The following is a 24930-nucleotide window of genomic DNA, read 5'->3' as shown; positions in this document are numbered from 1 at the left end:
GGTTTACAATTTTATACTAGACATTGAAAGGATATCAGATTCATAGACTACAAGAACAGTAATACATTTGTAGTTATGTGCAAATACAACCCTGAACATTAAAATATCTGAAATGCTTCTGTAATATCATATAAAAATTCCTGTCAGTTTCTGTTCCAATGGCTCCAATTGCAATGTCACTCTATCTTACGTCTGTTTAACCCACTTGACCTCGATATAATTGAAGAATTTTACGGAATAGATTTTGAAAGTTGTTTATTTTTGTACTTTGATTATTTCCTTGATTCAACTGTTATTTTTATAATTTTGCTATTAATTTATATTATTTTATTAATTTTATTTTCTATTTTTTTTCTGCCTCCATTATATGTCAATACTATTATTTTCTAGGAGCGTTCGTTAATCATGCGTTTGGTGAGCTTTTCAGTGTGCATTTGGGTATCGTGCGTTCGGAAAATCTAAATGTCTCAAGGAGTGTACAATACATGTAAATCAAGACATAAGACATTAACATAATCAAAATGCAGATCAGTTTAATGCCAATATCCTGTTAGTAAACATTAAGTCAAAGTGCTTATATCACTGGAGGTTTTTGATTCTTGTGAAAATTGTTGCGTGAACAAAATTTCAAAGATTACATGATGTTAAATAAACTTGTAATCAAACACTTGCATTTTACATATAATTAAAAACTATCTTTTTTTCTAATGTGTATGAACTAAAAGTCAATCCATACTACTGATCCAACTTCACACACATTTGCAAAATGAGTTCCATTTCACCTTTTTCTCCAATTTTAAACCAATCCAAAAGTTAATGTGCATTTACATTCAAAATTTATATTAACAGAGTATTTATCCTACATTATAATTTCAGCTTAAGAAAATAATTTCCTTAGCACAAGATTATCAAAAACTAAAAACTTATATCAATTTGAAAATTATTTGGTTTTCACATCCCGTTTGTAAGTGGTAAAATATTAATGACAGGGTGGATAATTTGACTGATAAGTGTGTTTTATGTAAATTTAATACTAAATATCCTTCAAGGCTAAATAAGGAGTTGATATGAAGACTAGATCTTGATTTCATTTGCAGAAATAATAATATATCATTGAGCTGATTAATTGCAAGAAACAAATTTACTGGTTATAAAAGAGGTATTGAATGGTATAAAAGGAACTATATTTCTATAATCCGAAACTGATCACCAAGAATACAAAAAAGAACGCAAGTCATTTAAAAAAAACTTTAGAAAATGCTAGAAAAGACTATTGGTAAAACTTCCAAACTGATCCACAAGTCCAACCTAAAACAAGTATGGACTGTGGTTAAGGGCCTAAAAGGTAACAGGGATAGCAATATTCCCACACTTTCTGTCGATAAATTTCAAGCAGTTTCTAATAAGGACAAAGCAAATCTTTTGGCTCGCACATTTGCTATCGCATCAAGTGACCAAAACCTTGACCCAGTATTCAAAGTTCACAAAAACAATTTTGAAGCTTCAAATACAATTCATAAGGATAACAGTCATACTAACAATCAATCAAAATACAATCTACCTTTTACAATAGAGGAGATGAGTAAAATAATTAGAAATAAAAAACCGTCAGCACCAGGTGATGATAGAATATCATACGAAATGTTTTAAACATATGCCTGAAAATATGCTGAAATTGCCTTTAGATTTGATAAATAACATTTGGAAAAGTGGTAAATTACCAGATTCATGGAAGCAAGCCAACATTATTCCTATTCCTAAGCCTAACAAAAATAAATCTGATCCAAAATCATAATGTCCTATTTCTTTAACTTCTAATCTTTGTAAAGGTATGGTAAATGAAAGACTCACATTCCTTTTCAAAGAGAAAAATATAATTAAAGATACGCAAAGCGGCTTAAGGCAGGGTCGGTCTACTCTAGACCATTTCTTAACCCTTGAGGGTGACATCAAAAATGCTAAAGTTAAAAAACAACATCTTTTAGCAGTTTTCCTTGACATTGAAAAAGCATTTGACCTTGTTTGGCAACCAGGATGGTTATATAAATGCAAATCATATGGCATCAGTGGCATATGTTTAACTTCATAGCTGATTTTTTCCAAGATGGAAAAATTAAAGTAAAAATAAATCAAGAAGAATCAGATCAATTTGAGTTAGATAACAGTATTCCTCAAGATAGCATTATTAGCCCTACACTTTTTAATATTATGATAGATGACTTGGTTTCCCAATCTAAAAACACCACTTGATTACAATTTGCAGACGACAGTGCCATGTGGTTAAGGGGTTGTGATCTTAAAGCTCTTACTCGAAAAATGCAGCTAACCCTTAACAGCATAAGTAAGTGTTAAAAAAATGGGGCTTTAAAATATCCCAAAGCAAAACAGTGGGAACTATTTTTGGCAATAAAAAAGAGACCTCTGTCAGCTTATTTTTAGACAATAAACCAATCTCATTTCAAACACGACAAATTCTTAGGTCTCATTTTTGACAAACATCTTACATGGAATGAGCATGTGCAATATTTAGAAAAAAGATCAAAACCAATTTTGAACTTACTGACATATGTTAAAGCAAATAATTTTGGCATGGGAACAGAGTCCTTTCTATTGCTTTACCGGTCTCTATTAAGGTCAATGTTAGACTACAGGCGTCAAGCATTTAATTCTGCCCTTCCAAATGTTAAAGAAAAACTAGACGGCATTCAATCTAGTGGACTTAAAATTGTTCTAGGGGCAATCAAATCAACACATTTAGAAAAAGTTCTAGCAGAAGCAGGTGAACTCCCTTTACAGCTCAGACGAGATCATTTGAGTCTTAAATATTATGCTAGATGTAATCAAAATTCTTCAAATCCAGCCAATAAGATAACCGAACAATGCTCAGAATATACTAAAAGATATTCACTTAAGTGAAAAAAAAATAACTGCTCATATGGTTTCAGAGTACGTCAATTTCTCTCAGAGAATGATTTCGACTCAATAGATATCGTTCAAAACAAACAACAAAAACATGCCCTCTGGATAATTGGTATGGCTAACACATCCAAGTGGATTAAAAAACAGGTGGATAAAAAAGACAATCCGCATTTGATTAAATCAGCTGTTATGCAAATTATGGATGAAAAATATAGAAACTTTTTAAAAGCATATACAGATGGCTCCAAGGATCCTACTTCAAATGCATTCTTTATCCCTGGTAAAAGAGTATCATTATCTACTTGGTTGACTGATGAAATTTCCGTTTATTCAACAGAAATGACTGCAACAACACTTGCATTAAAATGGATAATTGATCAAAATTATCACTACAAAAACATTGTCATCCTCACTGATTCTTTTAGTTCTCTTCAATCTTATAAAAAATAATAAATCTAGCAGACTAGACTTGTTAAATTCTATTCAACTATACGCAAAATTTCTAAAACAGAAAAATATAAGTGTAATTATAGAATGGATTCTGGCACATGTCGGTATTCCGGGTAATGAAATTAGCAACAGACTGGCAAAACAAGGTCTATCAAAGCCTACTATTGGTGTCAAAATTGGGTTAAGTTCAAAAGAATTTATTTCTATTTCTTCGAAAATCTTTAAACAAAAATGGCAGACAAGCTGGGAAAATTCGAATAACATTTCGCATAAACAGCTAAAACCTAATGCTAATGTAATACCAGCATGTTACAGTGGTAAAAGGCAACATGCAAAAACAATTACTAGACTCAGGCTGGGCATAAGCATGCTACCAGGTCAAATAGGAAAAATGTTAAAGATATATCGGCTTATGCCAAAAATGTGGAGTTTCAGAGGACATTAAGCATGTCCTTATAGATTGTTTAGAACACCATCAAGCACCTTTGGAACTTAAAGAAAATATCCACAAATTGGGTCTCCACACTTTTTCGGAACTAAACCTTCTTAACCCACCAAAATCAGTTCAGCAACAAGTCTGGTCAGCATTAGCGCAATTTATTTCAGTCATTGGTTATCATAGTAAAATATAGCATACATGTACTTTTGTTTAAAAAACGGTAATTATCCTTAAATAACTTAAAGCCCTATAAACATTCTTTTTTCTTTTAATTTCAAGTTGGAAAATCCACACCCTATACATCAAGTGTAGTTGCACTGGTTTCAGCCGAGCATTTTCAGGTGGTCGTGCAACACATTTATAAATATGCAGGGTCAATATCTAACATAATAAAACCATAACCAACGTATTCATACAGTACCATTTATCTTAAATAATATCATTTTTCATTTTTCAATAAAAAAACAAAATAATATATAATTGAATTAAAATAAAATTAATCACCTGATATGGGGTTCCACAATGCAATATATTTATACATATAGTCTCTCATTTTGTTTTACTTATTTTTTACTATTATTATTTTTTTTTTTAACTTTTGTTAATCATATACACATGTTTATGAATCATATCTACCGTGCCAATAGCTCCAGCCGTGTGTAGTACAGTACAGCTCAAAGCATAGTCTGATAAATGCCAGGTATACCTCCAATACCTGGCACAACTCTCTGAAGTTTACCTCTGTTATTTCTAATATACAACTCATCAATTAATTGAAACTAAGTTTTGGTATCCCAGGTAAATTTTACCTGTTCACCTGGACAGGTACAAGAAGCAAAGTTAAATAGGTACTTGGAGAATTATTGCGTTATGATCAGTATTTTTTTTACACAAAACACTGGAGGTAATTAATTTGTTGGTTTATCAGAATTTAGTCTTATAAGAATAAATCTATATATTTTTATTCAAGAGACCGATTATTCCTTTAATAAAATAGTGGATAAATGCAAAAAAGTTGTATGTTCCCATGCAGAAAAATGCTTTTTTTATTCAATTTCAAAGGGGAAAAGTGAAAAGTGAGTTAAAAAGTTACAAATGTCACAGTTATGGTTTTAAGATTTGTACTCAAAATGAAATTGAAAAAGTTAACTGGAATAAAAAATTTTTAAAATGATTTAACATAAAAATAAATACAAGTATATGAAGGAAAATGCATCAGTGTTAGGTTTTCAAATTCTGAGAGTTTTGTTTGAATGTTTTTTATTATAAATAAAACCTTGAAATTGCACATTACTAAAATATGTAGGAAAGAAGTCAATATAATGTTATGAAGCCCAATGCACACTTTGATTGTATATTTAAATTTTGCTTTTTTTTAAATCAGGAAAAACAATATTCACATAAATGCAAAATTTGATATTTAATCAAATAATATTTAGAAAAAAAATGACATGTTTTATATTTAAAATTTTGTAAAATATGAAATAAAGAAAAAGACATTGCTTTTAATAGAGAGTCCATGTATCTATATTTTTAAGGAATGCGGTGATTATATTATGTTAAATAGATAGAACTTCTTTAGACCAGCATTTTGAGCCCTCATTTACTGAAATCGAACAAGGGGTTGCCAAGTTATGACATTTTTAAAGTTCCAAAATCATCCCCCCTTTTTTCCACTCGCAATGAAATCAGAAAATGACTTTAAGCCATTTTTTGAAGGCAAATACTGAAGCCATTATTGAAATGACATCATTCAACATTTATTTTCTCAAAGAATGGAGTCTTTTTATTGAAATTACTATGTATCATGATAAAGCCTTTTCTGCTTTTAGGAATATAACCAAGCCAAGTACTACAGCAAGTCTGTTTTGACGGGGTCAAAACAGCCTCCATGACCATTTTTCCCCTGCCAAAAAATTAAAATGCTTACTACAAACTTGTTTCTTGGCTTAATTCATAAGAGAACTACAAGAATTCTTCAAGATAGAAGTGTTAATAATCAATCCAAACATAAAATTAAAGATTGATCAACTATTTTATATCCCACTTCTACCATTTCAGCCTGTAATGGCAAAATGGCACTATAGTATCTGTAGTGTAGTGCAACCAATTCAGTATAAAGACTAATAAACCATATCACTTAATGTATCATATATTTAAAAGTAGTACAGATATGATCAAGAAAATTGGCATGCATTGTCGTTATAGAGTAAGCAAAATTTTTATTTTGGTTTTGAGTGTCGTCATGGAGAAATGGCAGCCATTTTGAATCAAGATGGCCGCCAAATTATGACAACAGTTGGTTTCTTTCACTTAGTCCAGATTTTTTAAGCTAGTCCTTTCATGTTTTGTTATTTCCTGTATTATGACATTATTTATTTGTGTACTGTAGTATATTACATGAGAGACGAAAGGAAAGGCAGCCATTTTGAATAAAAATGGCCGCTGCTCTCGTTGATATCCATTTCACAACCAAACAGTTTATTTTCAGCAATAACTTTCTTAAAAATCAACCTATTTTTACAATCTTGGTATCATTTTAATCGTCTCATTCTTATCTTTCTTTCTAAAACTACATGTTTAACTTTAAATTGAATGTTGTAAAAGTACATGTACTTGTATAGATTTGATAAATCAAGGATTTTTATAATAGACACTATAAAAATCCTAAGATAAGTGAGGAACTTTTAAATGGTAAGTTTCAAACTGGTTATTTTTTTTTTAATGTTTACTTCTTGTTTTATCCAATGCTTCAGATGCTTTCATGTAAAATTGACCAAGTTTTGTAAGGTTACTGACTGAATTGATTTAAAATAGTTAATAAATCAAAATATCATGATTCTGCCATAATAGCTTTACACTATAATCATATATGTTATTTCGGTAAGCGACTGTATTAGTGCAATGTAAGTGGTTCTCTTTTGTGTATGTGAAGTTTTTACATCTTCAGGCAGTAATAAGCAGAGCGAAATGTTGATTTTACTTCATTTATTGTTTTTCTTGATCAAGACAATATTTAAATATAACTGCCATCATGATCATACTGTGAGTCAAGACAAACCAAATCTAATGAAAAAAAAATATAAAAATCTATTTAAATATCAATTAGTAAGAATATCTGTTGTAACTGCAAGAAATAATTATAAGAAAAATCAGTGTACACATGTAAGAATGTAAATACAACATGACAAGATAAAAAATTGAGTCAATGCAGTACTTTTGCAGTGAAACTGACCGTATGTTTTTTTTAAATGGTGTAATACAGTCGACTCTCGTTGTCTCGAAATTTCGGTTAAGTCGAAATTTTGTCGAAGTCCGGAAAAAAATGCCTATTTGTCTATGTTATTTTACTTCTTTTTAGTCGAAACTGGATGAGTCGAAATTTCGGTTTTCTCGAAGTAAAAATTAAGTCCCTTCAATGAATTTCCTTGTAAAAGTCAATGGTTATCTCGAACTAATTAGGGTAAATTACATGTCAAAGTGTCAAATCATTTTACCTGTCGAGGCCCTGTGTCACCATTAATTAGTTTATTACACCTTTCGATGATGATTTTGATTTGATGACTTGTTACCTGTATTTCTATAATTAATAAAACTATGAAATATTTTATTAATGCAATTAGATTTCTTTTATTTAATGATCAAAGACCATTGTCGGCATTTGTGTTTTTGACAAGATGTCTACGCTTGGGTGTGTATAAAATAATTACCGTTATCCGAACTCAATGGGTCGTTAAAATAAGATTGTTGTTATTAAAATCTTGATGTTTTATTAATTACAATTTTAAACAAACATATACGCTTGTGGATGAATAGCAATTGGCCAAGCGGATCTTAGTCTTTAACACATTTGAAACAAGTTTATATTCTTCTGACAACTTAAAATTACGCTTTGAATTTGAACTTAAAAAGCGTAATTTTCAGTCGTCATTAGAAAAAAATAACTATGACAATAAAAAAACTATTTTATTCAACATTATTCAAACAACATAGAAACATAGAAAAACAAGAATTCATCAAAGTACAAACAATAATAAAAATAATTTACGACAACCCAGTATACACAGAATATGTAACCGGATCCAGTTGTACTTATTTTGTCATTCTCGTCCATGGTTATCTCCCCTTTCTGCTGCTCGAACTTCATTGATTTCGTTAAGTCGAACTTCGGTTGAGTCGAACTTTTCTCCTGGTCCCTCCAATTTCGAGATAACGAGAGTCAACTGTATTTTAATAGAAAAGATATTTAATTTTCAAAATACTTATCTGATAAAACCACTAGAACAGTTATGTCAAGACATGAAAAATATCTAATTTTTTTAGGTGTCTTAATTAAGAATAATACATGCATTTTATGATAGCAGATATGATGCATGAGGTCAATTTCACTACAACATAACTTATGATTTTCTTATAAAAACAGCAATTACATCTACATGGAAAGTCCAAGGATTCTCTACATAAAGATCATTAATTTAGTATGTGTACTAGAACAGATAAAAATTGGTAAAATCATTGTACTACTGAAAGTATAACAGATATTAATTGTCTTGAATAAGTGTACATGTCATACACAAAGACCTAGGAAAAATATTCATCATAATACTTTTTATATTCAGAACAAATAGATTCAAACTGTGTTAAAAACCAGGTTCTACCACTGGTGTCCTTGGGGTTGATCTCAAAATCTGAATAATCTGAATAAAAGATAAAAAAATTTTCAACAACACTAATGTCATCTTTGTTGGGCCATTTGAAGACATTTTTCTTAAGGTTAGACATTGACCAGCAACATCAACCTGAAACTAAAACATTACAAAACTGTGAAATTAGTGTTACAATATATACCATTCAGCATGTAATTATACCATAACTCTTGGCAATATTTATTTGTGTATCCTCATCTACATGAAATATGCATGTCCTCCATAACATGTGCTTTCACTTCAAGTTGGCCAGCGACAATGTTACAAAAATGAATCTGATGTCCAGCAGCAGGTAGCAATCCACATTTGTAGATCCAAAATTGTCTTGCGAACTCATTAGCATCATAAAGGAATTAAGAATTGACATCAGTTAACTGAAAGAAACAAGAAGGGACCACAAAAAACCAGGCTCAACAAGCAAAAAGATTCAATTAGTAGTCAAAAATGTTGTCAAAAATACAATTCTACTAAAACTTTAATGTATTATTATTTAAAAGCTAATTTAAAAAGTAAAATTTACAAACTGCTCTCAAATTCAATATTGCTCAATAATTCTAAAATGACTCTATCTAGATTATAGCATTCTGTACATTTTATTTTCAAATAAATCTTATCAATAAGAAGATTGACTAAAGAACTAACCGGAATAGTTTCTGTCTGTCAGTAGTTGATATATCTCCCCCTTGGTGATCCCATTTGCCAACAAGTACTCATTAGTAATATTGTCCAATTGAGTACTTGTTGATACATCCTTTAACAATTCTCCAAGTGTAATACATGTAGTTCTTGACTCAACAGTGGCTAATAAAATAATTACAGATCAATGACGGCTTGTTTATAACAATTAGTATAACTCACAATATTCATTAACCATAGCCAGCAAATTGAATTATATAATAATATATCAAAACACCACAGACTGTTCAGAATATAGTAGTTGAAAAATTAAATACATGTACATGCACTAAAATGTACAAGTAACAACTAAGGACGGAATTACTTTCCCTATCAAAATGCTAAACACTTACTTAATACTGCTTGAATATTTAAAGAGCATTGATAATGTTGAAAAAAAGTAAACAAGCACCCCCCTTTTCCTAAATGTCGTATTCGGTAGTAAATCAATCATATTCGTAGCAGATGAGAAAAATAGAGATTTTAAATCCCATTATTCTTTAAATAATAAATTATCATTGACGTAAATCCTACGTAGAAACTCCAAATTTACTTACAAGCACAGTGCGAATCGATAATGGATTCCGTTAGGTCAGGGCAGCCATGACGGTAAAAGTGTCTCGAACGCTCTATAGCCGCCTATTCCAACGCTTAAAATAAATATGTTCCTGATTACAAATCGAGACCAAAGACAATTAAATTAAAAGAAAAAAACTTGAAGAATTCGAATATGCATGTCGTTAAGCCGTACTCCGTATATTTACCTTATTTTTTTCTCTTCGAAGTATTGAAAACAAAATTTCTAGGTCGATTTGGGAAGTGTATCGGAAACGACTTCCATTCTAAAGATATTTAAATCCTAAGCTCTCATTGGGTGTTACTTTTATTTCAATATGACGTCAGGAACATATTTATTTTTAAGTTTGAAAAACGTATACTCCACTGAAAAAACGTGCCGCGCGACGTTAAATCCGTATTGGTACCGTTACAAAAATGACGATAATTTATCCCCGTTCCGAGAACTATAAACAACAAGACTTATATTCACTACAAATAGTATTTTATTAAATATTTATTCATTAAAAAAGTCATAGCTAATGTAACCTCCGAAATAAAGGGATTTTGGTAACGTAAATACTAAGTCAAATTCTTTACCAGAAAACAAAATGGCGGCCATATATGGTCGCATTGGCATCTCTACTTTTAACACCATTTTTTAAAAAACTTTTCTACTTTTATATCAATTTTAAAATACCGAGGTTAGTCCCTTGTGCGTGATAATCAACTTAACAGGTAAAACCACCAGTAGGTCCATGTACCTGTTCAGTAAATTAGTCAGTTCCTATTGTATATTGGATGAGGGTGATGTTGGAGGATGAAGGTCCTGTTAATTAGGAGACAATAAGCAATAAATACCAGGTATGAAGTGTGCCGGGTATTTATCAGACTATGATGTGAGCTGTACTGTATAATGTCGTGTTCATTCTTCTTTAAAAAAACTCCGGTTTATACCTAGTCTTAAAGCTGAACTCCCACATAATAAAAAAAATATTTTATTTATTTTTTATTTTCCTTACTTTACTATCTTTTATTTTACTAATTTGGCTTATAAATACAATTTTTATTTGTTTCTTTGGATAAACTTTTGGCTGTTCTTAAGTCTACATGTAAATTTTGGATTTGCATTTGTACATGTTAAAATCTAAAAGCTAACCAATTTAACCAATGATAATCAATCCAGTTACCAAATTTATAAAAAAAAATTTGTCAACCCATTCACCAGAAGCATGAGCTGGAACGATCTCGTGTGGCATTAGTAAAACTGCGTACTAATGTCGTGTGCTAGCACAGTAAAATCCAGGAACAACGCCCGGTTAGACAAGGCAGTCTAAATTTACATACATATTTTGGCTCAGCATAAACTTTTTGGCATTTCAAAAAGCATACACCTTTGGTAACTAAAACTCTAACATTATCAATTATTAAATATGAACTTCACCTTTGGATGTTCACCAAACCACACCCATTTGACTTTAAAATGCATACACTATTTGGCAAACTAAATCATACAGGTCTTCCGAATTTTGGGTCGACTGGTTGTCCTTGACTCTTCTCCATCCAACTTGGCATTTTCCTCCTTTACATGGTCCATTTTCAAATTTCATTTTTACTATTTAATATCTAACATTTCAGCTATTCATAATTTATGTTACCTTTTTCCTATTTTTTTTTACTTATCATTTCTTATTTTTGTTAAAATTACTATTTAAATAAATAGCAAAACTATTTAAAGCCCACCAAATTGGGCCGTCTGTGTGAGACCCTGACAGGGTAGTCAAGGACGTTAAAATTAAAATTAATAAAAATCCCCTTTGTTACTATATTTTGGTGTAGTGACTGTTCACACGTGAGTGATCAGAAATAATAGGGAAGTTCCAGTGATGGACCAGTGATATAAGGTATTTTGATGCTGAAGGATAAAAAATCCCAAAAAGCATTAAATGCTGCAGATACAAATATCCATGTACATGTACTTGACTTTCAAAGATACATAATTATCTTAATTTATCTCCCTTGGACAATACACATTTTTCCCCTAATATTCCACAGAGTTTAGGTTGACTGTAGACTTTAAATGGTTTAAAACATATATGTGACAATTTATGGACTATTGTACAACAATGTTAAAGCCATTTTACCTCTAAAGCAGCTAAAAATCGGAAGTTTTTTTGTTCTCAAGAGATGCAGCATTTATGAATCGATAGATGTCGCTTTAAAGGGTTTAAATTCAATACAATGACGGTCAAGATTTAAATCATGTTTCGGATTTTAGATTTTTGGTGATCATACCTAGGGAGTGTAAAGTAAAGTCCCTGTCATACCTAATATACTTGTAGTTGATTCATTTACCTAGTTTTTTTTCTGGAAGATGGCATTGAATGAACATACTTTAGAACTGTAAGGGAATTTTGGGTAATTTGGGACGGGACCGACTTCGATTTAAAACGACTGTTTGCACTCCAGTAACGTTCATTTTGTTAATCAAATGGCCACACATTTTTTCGAGTGTTGGCACATAAAAGCCATGTTACATCTTTAGATCGGCCCTGATTTCTATTCAACTTTTTTCTGGTGAAGATTTGGTTGAAGATAATAAAACTTGTCTTGGAAAAGTTTTGACATTGTAATGGCGTCTTGCCTTCGTAGATAGTAAACTCTTTTTGCATATCTTTTATCATCAAATACGGCAACATTATTTTTGTCTGCCGGATTTTCAGGCTCCCAGTTGCGGTAATAGATTTCACTAACTAGAACTCTTTTCCATCCCCGTGATGCATTCAAACGGCTTACAAATTGACAAGTAGGGCCCTTTTCATCTTATAGTGAAGCGAAATTTTGAACTGTAAATATAAAATGACAACGAAGATAAAAAGACGGATAAAACTGAGTTATCATATACCAACATACATGTAACAGAAATATATTTCAATTATTAGCAACTCATGTTCTTATTCTATGACATATAAGACTACACAACAAAATAGGAATTATGCTAGTGTTAAGATTGACAGACTGGTGGACGGACACCAGTCTGGTAGCCCGCATTTACCGTGATCGGTTATATACGATGATTACAGTATCTACAGAATACAAAACAAACAGTCATACCATGTTCAATTATAGCTACACTTCAAGATAATTTTTTTTTCAAGTTCACATGACTTGCTGAAGCAATTTCAAAAGTTTTTGTCTTTTATTTTCCTTAGCCATTTTCTGTCGGGCAACTTTTTGCTCCTTCAAATGTTCCTTCTTTTCATCTGCCTTCTCTTCCTGTTGAATTATTGCATCGCTTGTCAGAATTCTATGTGTACTTATAGCCCTCTTAGCCTTTGGCTCTACCGGACGATTTGCTTGCGGAAGTTGGAAAAGGTTTTCGACGTCGCTTTTCCATTCGGCGCAAAGTGAATGCATTGAAGTTGATGGAATACATTGTGATATGCTGATGCTTGTATCTGCCAACAACTCTAAGTCATTGTTCTCCAGTTTGCATATCGAAAGACATGTTTATAGTGTTTATCTCAACAAAAACAATTTCTTTCAGAGGTGATAATGTACTGCTGTCCATGTCACTAAGAGTCCTGGGAATGTCCGACCACATAATATCAGTTTTTGTGGTGGGCTGCTATTCATCGATCTCATCTGGAATGTCAACCGTGTGACTTTCCTCAGATGTGACGGTTTGGTTGTTGCCATGAGGTCTCTCAAGTGGCACTCACGGTTTGTACACATAATCTGGAATTGCCCCTGGATTTAGTATATAAATACCACATGCTTTGAATCCGCTTTTTACATTCTTGGGTGTAACAGCATCATCCCATTGTATTTTTAGGCGACCTGGAAAAGTCCATTTACATGTAACAATAGTATTATTTGGATCCTTGTTCATGTCCTTTGAAGATTGCCTATCGTATGATTTTTTCAGAGATCCAAAAAGTGACCTGTCAAGTGGCTGAAGACAATGGGTTGTGTGTGGGTGGAATGCCATTAACTATACATTCTCCTCCTTTGCCATCTCTAACAAGCCTGTAACTTCATGTGAGGAATGATTGTCCAATAAACAAAGTTGTGGTCGGTCAGTTCCAATATTCGGCTTGCAAGAAGTTTTGCTGAAACCACTCTACCCCAGTAGATCTTCCATATTTGCCTTTTCCTGATAAGTACAGTATACTCCATCGGGTCCTTCACTTATATTCCAACCCATTGTGATTTAGGAATTTTCCCTATAACGATAACTAGTGGCGGCAATTGTTTCCCAGATACATTCACTGTAGCTATACCGCTGTAACACTCTCACGTCAATCACTTTTCCTACCCAATACACCCCTTCTCCCACGCAGCAATATTCATTGGCTTATGTTCCAATCTCAGAGTTTTTCATCCATGTTCCAAATATTTTGTGGCTTAACCTTCAAATGTAAGGCTGACATACTGTTCTATAATTCTGCAAAGTACTTTTCAACTACAGGTTGGTTCATAAGTTTGATTCTAGAGGTGCTCATTTTTCTGATACTTAACTCCGGGTGTCTTTTTCTGAATCCGTAATACCAGTCGCTGCTAGGCATTCATTTTTTAAATTTATATTTGGTTTTCATAAACTTTGATATTTGATCTTTTTGCATAACATGTTTACTGTAAAATCTAAAACCCTTGTCAGCGGCCTCTATTATTTTCTCAACCATTTTGGTTTCAACTTCTTTTGGGATAACTGGAGGTCTACCCGCCTTTACACCCTCAACCGACTTTCCTGACACATAATCGCTAAGAGTTGATTTTGGAATTCCAAAATGTTTTGATGCTTTCCGGATTGACTTATCATTTGAATTAACAGCCTTAACTGTCTTTTGTAACGTCTCTATATCATGTTTTTTTGGTAAATTTTATCTGAAAAATCACAAAACCACCCTCCATAGAAGAGGGAGAACAAATATAAGAATGAGACAACAACAAAAGCCCACTTTTGAAAGACATGAAGTAGGAAGACAAGTTATCTTGAGAAGACCAATATGTCATGATTATATGCTAACACAGTAACTATTCCATCCTGGACATAGCCTGTGTATTTGCTCCGTGGTGGTATACATAACAATTAAAAAAAAAGCTATAAGATATGCGTTTCGCGAATGACGGATTTCTCCATAGATGCCAAACCGGGAAACCCGTTGTCAAAAATTAACCCGGCTAAATTTGAGACAGACCGATGGACGAGTACGGATTCTAACACTATATATATATATATATATATATATATATATATATATATATATATATATATATATATATATATATATATATATTCCTTCAGTTTGTACATGTAGTAAGTCGAACCACGAATGGGTTTTCATACGCGGTAGAAGTTATACATGTTCATCGTAACTTATGACATGCAAACCAAACTTTGTAAACATCGTCACGATTCGATGATATATTTAGATGCAAATGTTTCGTGGCCTTATAGTATATAACTTAACATTTTAAAACAATGTATAATATGTTATTACATGTCTTAATTTGTTTACTATCATGCAAGGTCAAAAGTGACATGCGGTAAACAACTGTCCAAAGTTTCAATACATGTTTGACTGAATAGCGGTCTTTCGGACAACAAAATCAGCCAAAAACTCATTTTATAAAACAAATTTTCGGTGCAAAAACATCGTTTGTTTGCCGTAGAATGCAATCGCATATATATATATATAAAGGTATATAATGGGCAAAATTTTCAGTCAACAAATGACCTTCTTCAGTGCCTTAAATAAACTGAGTGTGGGACAGCATGTATGAAAAAAAATAAACATATGTAGGTATCATTAGAGAGGATATGTCCTCTGTGTAGGAATGGTATAGGAGATGAGTACCACTATCTATTTATCTGTGATAATGAATCTATTGTTCAGCTTAGGCAAACATACATACCAAGGTACTATTATGTGAATCCCAGTGTTTATAAGATGAAAGGAATGTTAACTTTTTGTCATGTAAAATTGTTATCTTATATTGCAACTTTTGTAAGCAAACTTAACAAATATTTTCTATGATTATTGTATTACTTTCTGTCAACTTATTCTTCCTGTCATTGTGTATTTATATATTTATTATTGACCTCATGTTGCCTTAATTGTGTCTGAGTGTATCAATAAAATCTATAATCTATTATGTAGCCCAATGTCCCAAGCTTTACAGCTTTAATTGACATATTTTTCCACGTCAAAACCCTTAGAGTATTTATGCTTCAGTAAAAAATGGCTTATTTGGTATTTTCTGTTTAGTATTATAACAACTAATACTTCTGGGGTTCCTTTGATGAATTTTGGCGACATGTGCATGTCAGTTTACTTCGTGTTTTAGAAAGAAGTTCGAAGAATTAAAAAAACGTAAAAAATGGATTTTTGCCTCAACGAGGTATAAAAAGTAGCCAAAAATCTGGAAGATAGGCGTAAACAAGTTATAAAATATTTTAATAAATTCAAACAATTTTATAATACCGTCTGAAATACACCAGCTGTCCAAAATATTATTACATTCCCGTAGAATGTCAATTTGAAAAAAAACTTAAACTGTAAAAAAGCAAACAAAAACAAAAACAAAACAAAAACAAAAACAAAAACAAACAAACAAACAAACAGACAAACAAACCAACAAAGAAAAAACAAAAAAACAAAAAAACAGGTTGATAGAATTTCTTCTAATTTTATATGAAGAACACATATGTGACATTCTTTCATATTTAAAAAAAAAGGAAAAGTGGGTGTCACCGAACCTTTTTTCTTGTAATTAAAAAAAAAACTGAAATGCCCATACATTTCCCACCAATTATCCCCCATTTACAATTTGTAATTTTATCTTACATTTTTATGTCAAAACTTCTTTTAAATAAATATTTAAATATACTGTTTACATCATTTTAAGTAATTAGTTCAATGAAAATATACATTTCTGTATTATTTTGTAATAGGTCAGAAAAGAATGCCCAGTGTAATAGGTAGGTCTTTGAGAACACTAATAATAGGAAAGGGTGAATAATCAAAATATTACAGCGAGTGCCGAAGAACGCCTAGATTTAACGAGTGTACGGAACTTGTTGGCACGAGTGATCATATTTTGATTATTCACGATAACCAATTGATTATCTTATTTATTATATGGATTTTCTTCATAATTTATCGATATTTTCAACATGATTTTAAATTCTGCGATTGGTTGATTGATACCAAAGTTGTGACATTTTGGCGGAAGAAAGTCCGAGAGTGAAATTACCGAATTTATTTCACAGTGTGAATTATCGAAATTTATTTCACTAGGAACATTCGATAAAACACTGCTGTCTACATTCATTGTAATGAATCGCCAGTTCTCCCAAAGGCATAACACCAATTCAACGACAACTAAATGGGAGACCAAATTATTTTTTTTTGTAGTTGTAAGATAACAGATAAATCAAAACGTTTACGAATGATGTTCATTTTATTTTTAACAGACTAGACATATTGATCCAGTAAAACTACGAAGTATTTCAAAACAACTAAATTTTTAATATACCATACATTAGCAATGAAAGTAATTTAGCAATGGACTATGATTGAAAAAAAGGATAAATAGTAGACTATTATTCAAATTCTTGATTAAAACGAGCAAGGGGGACTTCATCATCATGGAACAAAGACCAGATAATTTCTATAAATAATACAAATTACCATGTATCTATTTGGAATTATAGAGGATAGTGGTTGTCGTAATGACAAAATTTCACTCCAGAAAATCAGATGATATTCGATGGACACCCCATTTTTGGATACATGGGATTTGAAGATATAGATTCACATGTGTTAATGACTTTAATCACTTATTTGTCTGTCCTTTATAGAAAAAAGAAACATATCCCCGTCCTACTCCGTTCCTCCATACCACAACGTCTTACGTCGAAATATTTTAAAACATATGTTTAGCTTATTCACATTTGCGGTGGCCTTCAACATGTCAGATGCTAGAGGTTAGGATGGCATAAAGTCAGAAAATAGCTTGTCAGACAACCTCTGGCACTGCTGGTGTAATCCACGACACTCCTTTCCTCAGGTGGTGTAATATCTATTTTGCCAGATTTATTTTGAGCTTGACTTGATTATGAATCGGATTAGTGTTCGGCAACTTTTTTTTAGCCTAGTCCAACAGCCATCCGCAGCTGCACTGGATTGTCCGGGTCCTTAAGTAGTAGGACTTGGACTGGAGAAATATTTCATTGATATAAAACATGAACTGTCGGGACTTAATTTACTTGATAATATAGTAACACAGTATAGCTTCAAAATGAACTTGCGCAGTTGCGTTGTGAAATGCAACATCTGCAAAATCGAGTAAAAGGGCGAAAACTGATATTAATTTCTGGAAAGTCAGATACTGGGATTAGAAAGAAAAATACCAATCTACAAGAACAGAATTACGAACTAGAAGAAAAGTTTCTTAAAATTCAAACTCGTACAATGAAGACAATTTACTATTTACCAGCTTTTAAAAAAGGCCTGATGAAAGTACCGACCATTTAGTCAAAACTTTCATTAAAGAATTCCTGAAATTTGAGGATGATATAGCATTGCACGTATCACACAGGCTCAGAAAACAGCGACATGGGAAAGCGCGCACTATGTGGCAAAGTTAGAACGAAGAAAAGACAGAAAACGCGTTCTCAATGTTGTCAGAACGGGTGTCCTCAACGAAACGGATTTTGGTGTTAACGAGCAATATCCGGAAATCATGAACTAACAAACGACGACAGGCTCTTTTTTCGGAAAATGCACGAGGAGAGGCAGAAACAGAATCGAGAATTCATAAACTATGACAAAATTTACATAAATGGACAAAGATGGAACCCGCACCTCGAGACCCAAACAATTATGTACCACGTTTTAGAATCCCTCCTGATCATCAAGATGAACCATGAGACATCCACGCACCAGTGCCACCACCTAAACAACAACGTGACAACCGTTGTTAGGACAGGCCAACAAGAGAATCCAAAAAATCAGAGCTTTACAGGCACGAACAGTTGATATCTTCCTGAAATAATGTTATGTTTCAAAAAGCTGGGATTTGGATGAAATTTAGAATGAAAATGACATGCTGAGTTAAAGTTTTGACATTTCAAGAAGATTTGAAAGTAGCCGTTACCATGGGAACCGATTTTCCCACCAAAATCTTAAAATGGTCCGATTTGTATGAAATTTGGTTTCATGGGTGAAAATGATACGATCGTCGTTGCAGAAAATGTAGATAATATGCAAAAGGTTCTTAAAGCTTTCGAACTGCATTGTAGAAAATGGAAATTTAAAACAAGTTAAAATAAAACTAGGTTGTTATATTAAAGCGTCCTCTGCTTTTTCTAGAAAATGATACGATCGCCGTTGCAGAAAATGTAAATAATATGCAAAAGTTTCTTAAAGCTTTTGAACTGCATTGTAGAAAATGGAAACTTTAAACTAGTTTAAATAAAACAGGTTGTTATATTAAAGCGTCCTCTGCTTTTTCTAGAACACCCGCCGAGTTGATCGTAAAAAATCAAGTCCAGGGCTACGTTTCATAGCATAGGATTGGGCTGTATTTGGAATCAGCAAAACCCCATGCATTGTGCACAACTGAATTTTTTTTCAAACAGAGCTTAACTGACTCATTTATTCAAAAATGAATTCTGATATCGATAAGTCCTTCAGAGGGGAATTTTATATTATATTCAAAAATGATTTTGAGATCGAAAATTGTTTATTAAAGTAACCTCCATTTGAGAGAAAATGTATCACTAAACTCAGATGCTGTAATATTATGTTTACTATTGATCAGAATTGATGTAGCTAGAGCCTATATATTTGTAAAGCCTGTTAATATCTGCAACACCACGACAAGAAAAAATGTCCATTGACATACACCATTAAGGCTCAAATGAAACTCTAACGTACCCTTTACCTTTATTTCTAAAATATCAGGATCAATTTCATGTAATTTACGCCAATAAACAACAACAATACACAACTTGAACTCCGAACTAATTATGGCTAAAAACCACTAATTCCACTTTCCATAGGCTTCTATGCTAATTTCACAATATTCAATGGGTTCTCTGGACTTTACCTTAACTTTAACCTGCAGAGGACTATATATCAGCATGATTCTACATATGTCAGCTCACAATCCTCAGAATGGCATGTGGGGTTAGCAGACTTGCAGTGCATTACTGGTCACCGGAAGTGAAGGGTCTATAAATAGCATGGGAAATCCCAGTGTTTTCACAAGATAGGGGTATATTTAAAAATCATTATGGAGATTAGGCTTCACATCACAAGAAGCAAAATGCACCTATAAAATGTACAGAAATGTTTTTCCTTTCAGAAACTGTTTAAATTTTTTAAATAAGATGAGAACTTTTTCACAGCACTATGAGGAACAGGGGTAATTTTTGCGTAGGACTATTTTTGCATACGTTCCGAATGCTCATTGGTTGAATTGGTGGTCTGTAACCTAAAGAGTCACTTTTTGTCTTAGAAAAAATAAAGAACTATACAGGTATCTTCCTACACACATACTGAATGCATTTGCAAAGTTTCAGTGAAATGTGACAAGCACTTTTTTAAATATTTGATTTTTAAATATAGGGTAACCAAGTTTTGCGAGCAAAAAAGTGACAATATTCTACCATACTTAAATGCATTAAATATTTGCAAAGAACTTTTTCTGACTTTTCAAATAAAAAATATCAATCACAACTTGTGTTTTAACAATATTAATGAAGAAATAGTTTTAAAAGTAATCATTTTCTGAGAAATTGGTCTATTTTTAAAAATTTATTTCTGACATGCCTCCCCCTTTTTCTTGATCACATGTCAAAAATCCTAAATCTTTAAATTTTCACAAAAGGTGATATATTTGGCTTTAAATTTGTAAATACAGTGTTTTCACATTAAAACATGACCAGTAAAGGGCACCTAAAGCAAAAAAAGTACTCAATAATGGATTTTCCATGTTGCCATAGGGGAATGCTGATATGGCCTTAACCGCAGTAATGAAAGTGAGTTTTTCCTCATTTCTAACCTAATTTTTGCTCAAATCTACACAAAACTTGATTTCAAGTGCTTATTACCACCATATTTAGGTAAATATAGCCCTCAAAGTTTAATATTTGATATTTTTACTAAATTTTCTACACTTTTTCCAAGATAGGACATAAAAATCAGCCAAAAAGATCAATTTTCCATAATTTGGACCTATAACTTAAAAAAATGCATATTTTGAAGGATTTTTGTAGTGTATTCCTCTCATGGCAAAGTTAACAAGATCTTCAAGTGGTTTAAAGCTATTTCAAGAAACTTTTCATTTTGCCATGGCTTCATTTTAAGGCTAAAAACCACTAATTCCACTTTCCATAGGCTTCTATGCTAATTTCACAATATTCAATGGGTTCTCTGGACTTTACCTTAACTTTAACCTGCAGAGGACTATATATCAGCATGATTCTACATATGTCAGCTCACAATCCTCAGAATGGCATGTGGGGTTAGCAGACTTGCAGTGCAGTACTGGTCACCGGAAGTGAAGGGTCTATAAATAGCATGGGAAATCCCAGTGTTTTCACAAGATAGGGGTATATTTAAAAATCATTATGGAGATTAGGCTTCACATCACAAGAAGCAAAATGCACCTATAAAATGTACAGAAATGTTTTTCCTTTCAGAAACTGTTTAAATTTTTTAAATAAGATGAAAACTTTTTTCACAGCACTATGAGGAACAGGGGTAATTTTTGCGTAGGACTATTTTTGCATACGTTCCGAATGCTCATTGGTTGAATTGGTGGTCTGTAACCTAAAGAGTCACTTTTTGTCTTAGAAAAAATAAAGAACTATACAGGTATCTTCCTACACACATACTGAATGCATTTGCAAAGTTTCAGTGAAATGTGACAAGCACTTTTTTAAATATTTGATTTTTAAATATAGTGTAACCAAGTTGTGCGAGCAAAAAAGTGACAATATTCTACCATACTTAAATGCATTAAATATTTGCAAAGAACTTTTTCTGACTTTTCAAATAAAAAATATCAATCACAACTTGTGTTTTAACAATATTAATGAAGAAATAGTTTTAAAAGTAATCATTTTCTAAGAAATTGGTCTATTTTTAAAAATTTATTTCTGACATGCCTCCCCCTTTTTCTTGATCACATGTCAAAAATCCTGAATCTTTAAATTTTCACAAAAGGTGATATATTTGGCTTTAAATTTGTAAATACAGTGTTTTCACATTAAAACATGACCAGTAAAGGGCACCTAAAGCAAAAAAAGTACTCAATAATGGATTTTCCATGTTGCCATAGGGGAATGCTGATATGGCCTTAACCGCAGTAATGAAAGTGAGTTTTTCCTCATTTCTAACCTAATTTTTGCTCAAATCTACACAAAACTTGATTTCAAGTGCTTATTACCACCATATTTAGGTAAACATAGCCCTCAAAGTTTAATATTTGATATTTTTACTAAATTTTCTACACTTTTTCCAAGATAGGACATAAAAATCAGCCAAAAAGACCAATTTTCCATAATTTGGACCTATAACTTAAAAAAATGCATATTTTGAAGGATTTTTGTAGTGTATTCCTCTCATGGCAAAGTTAACAAGATCTTCAAGTAGTTTAAAGCTATTTCAAGAAACTTTTCATTTTGCCATGGCTTCATTTTAAGGCTAAAAACCACTAATTCCACTTTCCATAGGCTTCTATGCTAATTTCACAATATTCAATGGGTTCTCTGGACTTTACCTTAACTTTAACCTGCAGAGGACTATATATCAGCATGATTCTACATATGTCAGCTCACAATCCTCAGAATGGCATGTGGGGTTAGCAGACTTGCAGTGCAGTACTGGTCACCGGAAGTGAAGGGTCTATAAATAGCATGGGAAATCCCAGTGTTTTCACAAGATAGGGGTATATTTAAAAATCATTATGGAGATTAGGCTTCACATCGCAAGAAGCAAAATGCACCTATAAAATGTACAGAAATGTTTTTCCTTTCAGAAACTGTTTAAATTTTTTAAATAAGATGAGAACTTTTTCACAGCACTATGAGGAACAGGGGTAATTTTTGCGTAGGACTATTTTTGCATACGTTCCGAATGCTCATTGGTTGAATTGGTGGTCTGTAACCTAAAGGGTCACTTTTTGTCTTAGAAAAAATAAAGAACTATACAGGTATCTTCCTACACACATACTGAATGCATTTGCAAAGTTTCAGTGAAATGTGACAAGCACTTTTTTAAATATTTGATTTTTAAATATAGTGTAACCAAGTTGTGCGAGCAAAAAAGTGACAATATTCTACCATACTTAAATGCATTAAATATTTGCAAAGAACTTTTTCTGACTTTTCAAATAAAAAATATCAATCACAACTTGTGTTTTAACAATATTAATGAAGAAATAGTTTTAAAAGTAATCATTTTCTGAGAAATTGGTCTATTTTTAAAAATTTATTTCTGACATGCCTCCCCCTTTTTCTTGATCACATGTCAAAAATCCTAAATCTTTAAATTTTCACAAAAGGTGATATATTTGGCTTTAAATTTGTAAATACAGTGTTTTCACATTAAAACATGACCAGTAAAGGGCACCTAAAGCAAAAAAAGTACTCAATAATGGATTTTCCATGTTGCCATAGGGGAATGCTGATATGGCCTTAACCGCAGTAATGAAAGTGAGTTTTTCCTCATTTCTAACCTAATTTTTGCTCAAATCTACACAAAACTTGATTTCAAGTGCTTATTACCACCATATTTAGGTAAATATAGCCCTCAAAGTTTAATATTTGATATTTTTACTAAATTTTCTACACTTTTTCCAAGATAGGACATAAAAATCAGGGCTAAAAACCACTAATTCCACTTTCCATAGGCTTCTATGCTAATTTCACAATATTCAATGGGTTCTCTGGACTTTACCTTAACTTTAACCTGCAGAGGACTATATATCAGCATGATTCTACATATGTCAGCTCACAATCCTCAGAATGGCATGTGGGGTTAGCAGACTTGCAGTGCAGTACTGGTCACCGGAAGTGAAGGGTCTATAAATAGCATGGGAAATCCCAGTGTTTTCACAAGATAGGGGTATATTTAAAAATCATTATGGAGATTAGGCTTCACATCACAAGAAGCAAAATGCACCTATAAAATGTACAGAAATGTTTTTCCTTTCAGAAACTGTTTAAATTTTTTAAATAAGATGAGAACTTTTTCACAGCACTATGAGGAACAGGGGTAATTTTTGCGTAGGACTATTTTTGCATACGTTCCGAATGCTCATTGGTTGAATTGGTGGTCTGTAACCTAAAGGGTCACTTTTTGTCTTAGAAAAAATAAAGAACTATACAGGTATCTTCCTACACACATACTGAATGCATTTGCAAAGTTTCAGTGAAATGTGACAAGCACTTTTTTAAATATTTGATTTTTAAATATAGTGTAACCAAGTTGTGCGAGCAAAAAAGTGACAATATTCTACCATACTTAAATGCATTAAATATTTGCAAAGAACTTTTTCTGACTTTTCAAATAAAAAATATCAATCACAACTTGTGTTTTAACAATATTAATGAAGAAATAGTTTTAAAAGTAATCATTTTCTGAGAAATTGGTCTATTTTTAAAAATTTATTTCTGACATGCCTCCCCCTTTTTCTTGATCACATGTCAAAAATCCTAAATCTTTAAATTTTCACAAAAGGTGATATATTTGGCTTTAAATTTGTAAATACAGTGTTTTCACATTAAAACATGACCAGTAAAGGGCACCTAAAGCAAAAAAAATACTCAATAATGGATTTTCCATGTTGCCATAGGGGAATGCTGATATGGCCTTAACCGCAGTAATGAAAGTGAGTTTTTCCTCATTTCTAACCTAATTTTTGCTCAAATCTACACAAAACTTGATTTCAAGTGCTTATTACCACCATATTTAGGTAAATATAGCCCTCAAAGTTTAATATTTGATATTTTTACTAAATTTTCTACACTTTTTCCAAGATAGGACATAAAAATCAGCCAAAAAGACCAATTTTCCATAATTTGGACCTATAACTTAAAAAAATGCATATTTTGAAGGATTTTTGTAGTGTATTCCTCTCATGGCAAAGTTAACAAGATCTTCAAGT

General features: G+C 32.1%; 1 protein-coding gene across 15 annotated transcripts in view; it reads right to left on the bottom strand.

Moving 5' to 3' along the window:
• Positions 1-11970, bottom strand: part of LOC148611170 (uncharacterized) — a 49340-nt gene extending 37370 nt beyond the window's left edge. For all 15 annotated transcript variants that reach the window (XM_088591409.1, XM_088591405.1, XM_088591411.1 and 12 more), the window contains exon 1: positions 11889-11970. The gene's annotated coding sequence lies outside the window, so the exon portion shown is untranslated. The remainder of the gene's footprint in view (positions 1-11888) is intronic.
• Between the last annotated feature and the right edge of the window lie 12960 nt (positions 11971-24930).

The sequence above is a fragment of the Perna viridis genome, chromosome 7 (genome assembly GCF_037379345.1).
Source record: "Perna viridis isolate PV_CMFRI_1.1 ecotype Kerala chromosome 7, ASM3737934v1, whole genome shotgun sequence".
NCBI lineage: Eukaryota > Metazoa > Mollusca > Bivalvia > Mytilida > Mytilidae > Perna > Perna viridis.
The sequence above is the reverse complement of the archived record's forward strand: the minus strand, read 5'-3'. Positions and strand labels throughout refer to the sequence as shown.